At 56.2% G+C, this 5951-nt stretch overlaps 1 non-coding gene across 1 annotated transcript; it reads left to right on the top strand.

Moving 5' to 3' along the window:
* The first annotated feature begins 3298 nt into the window (after positions 1–3298).
* On the top strand, positions 3299–3405 carry LOC147740907 (U6 spliceosomal RNA). Its single transcript, XR_015300352.1, has one exon. It is a non-coding gene; the product is annotated as a U6 spliceosomal RNA (small nuclear RNA).
* Positions 3406–5951: the final 2546 nt, after the last annotated feature.

Raw genomic sequence — 5951 nt, 5'->3', positions numbered from 1 at the left:
GAGGGGGTTGAGACGTGCCTGTGCGCAGGTGAACTGATCTTGGTAGTGTGCGGCCGGCGGCGCTGCTGCAGCGGCCGACAGGCTGGCCGAGTGGTCTACGGCGCCAGGCGCGTGAATGACCTTCGCAGAGGCTAGGGACGCATGTAGTGAGGCCGCTTGTCCGGCCTCTGGTCTGGGAGTCCCGCTGGTACACAAGGGGCAGACTCGGTCCTACCTTCGTTTTTTCGGCGGGTCCTCGGGGGCTCTGCTGTCCGGGCCGGGTGCTCCCGTCCTGCAGGCCTGGGTCGCGGGTCGCTGCCGTGTCTCGCCTCTGCCTCCCTTCGTGGAGTGTGGCTGCCCTACGGGCCGCAGCGGTTTGCCGCGCTGTGATTGGCCCCGGACGCCTCCCGCCTCTAGGGGGCGGGGTTTTGGTTGCCACCAGGTGCGACTGGACAGCGGTGAAGGCGGCGTGCTGGGTCTATAGGCGGCGCGTCTGTCCCCTGCTTAGCGGGTCCGGTGGCCCTTGTCATTGAAAGGAGCTGTTGCTCACACGGGCGGCCCTCACAGGCCAGGGGTCGTATCCTACCTATGCGGTAGTGGTTTCCCGGGTGGAGATTGTATATTTTGTGTAGTGGTGATTGTGTTTGCCTTACACGCGATGGGTCCCTGGTTCGCGACCGGGCATTATACTGCTGCTTGCTGTTTTAAAATCGTTAACGTGGCAGGGCCTTGAGCTCAAAATGTCCACGGACTCGATAATTCTCGCCTCGGTGCCTACTCGAATCGTGGATTCATGTTAAATCAGCAGAGCAAGTTCATGCTTTTAATTAAGTCCCATTCTGCACCTGTGGAGTGAGGTGGCCCTTGGGTTAGCGAATCAGACCCTGGTACAGAGGTCTGGCCCAGGCCCTGGGTTCGTTTCCCCGCCTCGGCGGGTCTTGGACTCGTATTCCCAGGGATCATTTGTTGCCTCTGGGCATTGCTGGTTTTTTTCTCTCCGCGGCGGCCCCACGGGGCTTGGGTTGCCTGGACTCCTCCTTGAGCCTAGGGGAGTTAGCCGGGTTGGGACTACCGGGGCTAGTGACTCGGTGGATTAAGGCTGCTGGAATGGTTAGCTTTGATATTTCACACTATTTTCTATAAACGTCTACTGCAGGGGCGGGTGTTTGACCTCGTGTTCACGGGTGCAAATACCGGCTGGTCCACTCGGCCTTTCGTCCTTCGATGATCGATGAGATTATTTCCATTACGTTGGGTGACTCCTGTCAGCTGTTATTCAGCACCTGGATTCCCGTAGGGGTGAATGGGCGTCTTACAAGTACATATGTTATGTTATGTAACAGCGACCTTCGTGCTTACGCCTTGTGCCCTTGCGGGGGGGGCATCGTGTTGCGCTAATGTGATGTCCGGCTTGGCCCCTGCGCAGTTCAGGTGAGGACGTCCCGACCTTGCAGGGGTGGGGTCCTTCGGCGGTACCCGGTCTCGTGCTGGTTCTGCCGCTCCCTGTCTCACCCCTAGAGACTGATTTCGGCTCTATCTCTCCAGGGGGTCCCCTGGGGGGGATGGGGGGGCGGCTGCCTCCGTTGCATACCGTCCTGGGACGTGGCTGTCCCGGTTCTTGGGCTCTTCGGGCTTGCTGTCCGGTCTTGCGAATTTGCCGCGGGGGAAGTGATTCAATCCCCGGCACCGGAGGCAGGTTAGCCCTGCACCATTTGACTCTGGGCAATGGCTTGCTTGATCTTCCCGAAGGCACCCAGTGCAGGAAGGCCTTCGGGTAGCTGAGCGCTTTGCAATCACTGGAGGTCCGTTTTGTGCCCACCGTCTCGACGGGTTGGGGCCGGCCTGCGCGTGGGGGTCCCCGCTCTCGGTTGCAGGTGCTTCCGTTGGGCTTGCCTTCTGGCCCGAACAGGGGGGGGAGCTGTGCTCCTGGCCCGCCTGGTGGATCTTAGTCGCCGGGTGTGGGTCTTGGGGTTCCCTGTCTGGCCGTGTGCTTCCTCACGGCCTCGTTTTTGTCCCCCCCCCCATGGGTGTGGCTTCACATCTGGCGGTGTCTCTCATCCGTCGGCTTCCTGGCCTGTGTAGGGGGGTCCCTTCGGTCCTCGTCTCGGGCTTATCCTCCTTCGGGGGGTCTGTGCCGGGTCCCGGTACTTCCCTCTGGTTCTTTCAGGGGGGGGGGCGTCCTTTGGCGCCGGGTCGTTTGGAGGTCGTTGGGTTCTCCTGCGGCCGCTCAGCACCTCGTGCTTCAGGGGTTGCTGAATGTCTTCCTGGCCGGCCGTCTTTTTGCTGTGATCACTTCAGCAGCACATTTACTGAAATTGGAGGAGTTGACTGGCTTGGCCCCTGCACGTTTTCGTGTGGCGTTCCGTTTGCCGGTGCTTAGGTCCCCGGGTCGTGGTCGGGTTGGGCGCCCTGGTGGGGGTGTCACCGGTCCTGGCCCTTCGGGCTGTCTTCCCCCGGGGTCCGACGGAGTCGGATCTGGCCTTCGTTGCCTGGTCTCGCCCTGCCCCGGTGGTGTTTCGGCGCCTGGGGCCTCGGCGCGGTCTGCCTCCGAGGTCTCTGTTCACGGAGAGGGGCTCGGCCCTCCAGACCGGGTTCTACTCCTCCTTCCGGGTCCTTATTGCCCGTCTTTCGCGTGGCCTTTCGGTCTGCTGTACGCATCCCCCGTGCCCTCTGAGATCGCGGGTCCTCGGCGGGATGCGCTTGGGCAGGGCCGGGGTGCTCATGGGCGCTCGGCTCAGCTGCACATGGCCTTGTTTGGGAACGTTGCAGTGGTGTGGTGCCTGGCACCCGCGCGTGGTTGCCACGTGGTGCGTTCCTGTTTTTGGTTCCCGGCGGGGTCCGCCGCCCCGGGTACCCTCTCCTATGGCGAGCTGGCGGTTCGAGCCTCCTGGCCGGTCCCGGATCCTCCCTTACCATGGTTGGATCCCCCGCTCTCGGCATCGGTGTTGTGCCGGCTCTTGTCGGCTGGCCTGCCCCCTTCGGCAGGCCCGGTTCTTGTGCGGATGCTCGGGGTTGTGGCTTGCTACGGGGTTCCCGCAGGTCTTCCACGTGCTCTGCCTGTGCCCGGCGCTGGGCGCCCTTCTCGCGTTGGCGCGGTCGGCTTGGTGCTGTCCCCACCTCCGTGGTCCCCTTGCGGGTCTTGGGTTTCCGGTCTGAGGGGTGTTCCTGGAACGTGGCCCCTTCTTTCCTGTGGGCCCGGTGGGCGGCCTTGCGGGCCTTCCACAGTCCGGTGTTCGACGGCCTGGTTTCCTTGGTGGCTCGCTTGGCTCCGATGTTATTTCTCCTTCGCCCACGGGCGCTCTGCCGGTCTCCCCCTTGGGTGCTCGCTTCGGCTGCACATATACTGATATTGGAACGTTACTGAGGAGATTTGCAGGGCCCCTGCGCGAGGGTGACTCGCAAATCCGTGAGGCGTTCCACAGGAGTTTTCTCTCTCGTTCTACGAGCTCTTCAAGGTCCGCCCTTTTGGGCCCCGGCCCTCGGTGGCTTTGCGGTTCCTCGCCTTTCAGGTGGTTTCCCTGGTGGCGATGGTGTCTGCTGGGCGGATGGGCGTGCGGGGGTCGTTCCTCCGCTCCCCGCCCTTCTTGCGGGTTTTGCCGGACGGGGTTGTTCCTCCGGCATGTCCCCCGTGTCCTTCCCGGGGTCCCTTCCCTGGGGCCTCGGACTCAGGTGGTATCTTTACCGCTTTTCCCGGCCGACGTGGTTCCTCCCTTGTCCGTGCTGGTTGTTCGGCGTGCTGTTTTGGCTTCTCTTGGCCGCACGTCTTTCCTTTCCCGGTGGGATGACCTGTGTTATGCCTTTTGGCCCGGTTCGTTCGGGCCGCTAGCCCTCGCTCCTCCTTGGTTCGCGGGCTTACACAGGCTGGCATCCTTCCCTACGCTTCGCTGGGTTCGGTGGATCCGGCGGGGGCCCAGGGTCGGTCCGCGAGGTGTGGCTCTGTTCCCGGGGCCCCCTTAGTGGGTGTCTCCTCTGTGGAGTTTTATCTGGCTTGGGCGTGGTCATCCCCCGCCTGGTACGTGGGTCTCTAGCAGTCCCGGGGGGACTTCGCTGGGGCCATTCTGAGTGCTGGAGCTGCGACTCCTGGTTGGCCTCCTTTTCCTGGAGGTCTTGATTTCAGGTTTCCTGTGATCCCTGTTTTCTTGTCAGTTGTTATACTTCAACCTTGGGTTGGTTTCTCTGCATCACCGTGTGGTGTTGTTGTTAGGGTTGTCAATGAAGCCTTGTTGGCTTGGGTATTGGCTCACTTTGTAACTCAGGGGGCGAGGAAGACTAACGAGGAGGTAATGCCCCGGTTACTTACCGGTAATCTTCATTACTCCGAGTATAGTCTTCCTCGCCACATGAGTTCCCTCCCCCCCTCCCTGTCTGGCTATCGGCTTCATTGTTTGCTTGGTAGATCAGGCTGATTGGTTGGGCCGGCCCGCCTCTTATAGAGGTCAGGTGGGACTGGTCGGCCATGTTGGGAGGGGGTGGGAGGTGGTTTCTTTTTGCTTTGGAGGGTTCTGTTGTGGAGCTAAAGCTCACTTTGTAACTCATGTGGCGAGGAAGACTATACTCGGAGTAATGAAGATTACCGGTAAGTAACCGGGGCATTGGCACTGTATAACACTGCAAAACAATTTAAAAAGAGACACAACAGAGAAAGTCACAAGAGGCTAGATGTGAGGTGAACATACGGAGCACCCCTGCTGCTTCCACAACTCTGCCGTCTCTTCACACTCTCAGTGAGTACCATCAGGACCAGCGATATGACATTAACCTAATTAACAAAAATGAAGCAACAACATGCAGCCAAAAAACATGCATAAAATGCGAGCTGGCATGAGAAGTATTTATTTTTGACAAACAAATGGAAGAAATTAAATTTAAAAAAACATCGACAAACCCCCAAAAAATGCTGGAATGCGTTAAATGTGTGGAGCCAGGGGAAGATAAATAAAGGTAAACAGTAAACACTGTGCAACCTAAAAATCATCATAAAAAACGAAACAAAATACTGTTGACAAGTACGCTTTAAATGCGAGGAGAAGCTAAGTAAAGGTAAACAGTGAATGCTGTGCAGCCTTAACCTAATAGAAGAAGTTACACCAACCAAATCGGAAGGGATGAGTACCTGGGCCCCGGGACACTGATAAGAAAAACATACAAGGAACAACAGGAACAACCAATAGAAATAGAGGAAAAGTAAAGTGGCAAGCACACGGACCAATAAGAAGTGAAGGAGGGATGTAAGGCCCTTTTTTCCTGATACCTGTCAGCCTACGCACACTTGGCCACCATTCCATTTCATAATTTTTGTTCATGCAGTTTAGAGTTTCATTTTTCTTCAATTCAGGGTCTTACAACAAAGCAATCATCTGCAGGCGATTTCGAGTCGCATTCAACAGGATCCTCAATATTCATCTTTATAATAGTTTTAACCATTAAACTTGCATCCACAGACACAGATGTGCAGTCAGCATCCAGCATGTGCCTGCAGACCTGCTTGGGAGAGATTCCCACAAACTGCGAGCTGCGAGAGTGGGTATAAACATACCTGCATTGAAAATAACCTTTTTCTTCTAGTAGCAGTCTTAAACAGCCCCTTTAAATGATTGTACCCCATTTCTGGAGCTGATATTTACTGGCACTGAATGATTACATAGGATATTAGTGGCATGGCATGTTTTAATAAAATTAGGTTCATTACACCTGGCAAACAAGCAATTTTATGATATGTTACTGAATATCTTATCTCAGGAAGGCTACAATATTTTAGTTTTGAAGATATTTTTACTCTCTACAATTGGATTGGAAGTTGAGAGTAAAATAATGTTTTAGGGACCCATGTAAATTATCAGCCTTGTGATTAAACATGAAAAACAGTTAAGAATATTTTTTCATTTTAAAACATGGGTAAACATTTTTGTCATACACAGGTTGAAAACTATATAACCCAACATGTGCAGTATCTTCTCCAGAAGAGGCCACAA

This window comes from Lissotriton vulgaris, chromosome 1_1, assembly GCF_964263255.1.
Source record: "Lissotriton vulgaris chromosome 1_1, aLisVul1.2, whole genome shotgun sequence".
NCBI lineage: Eukaryota > Metazoa > Chordata > Amphibia > Caudata > Salamandridae > Lissotriton > Lissotriton vulgaris.
The sequence above is the reverse complement of the archived record's forward strand: the minus strand, read 5'-3'. Positions and strand labels throughout refer to the sequence as shown.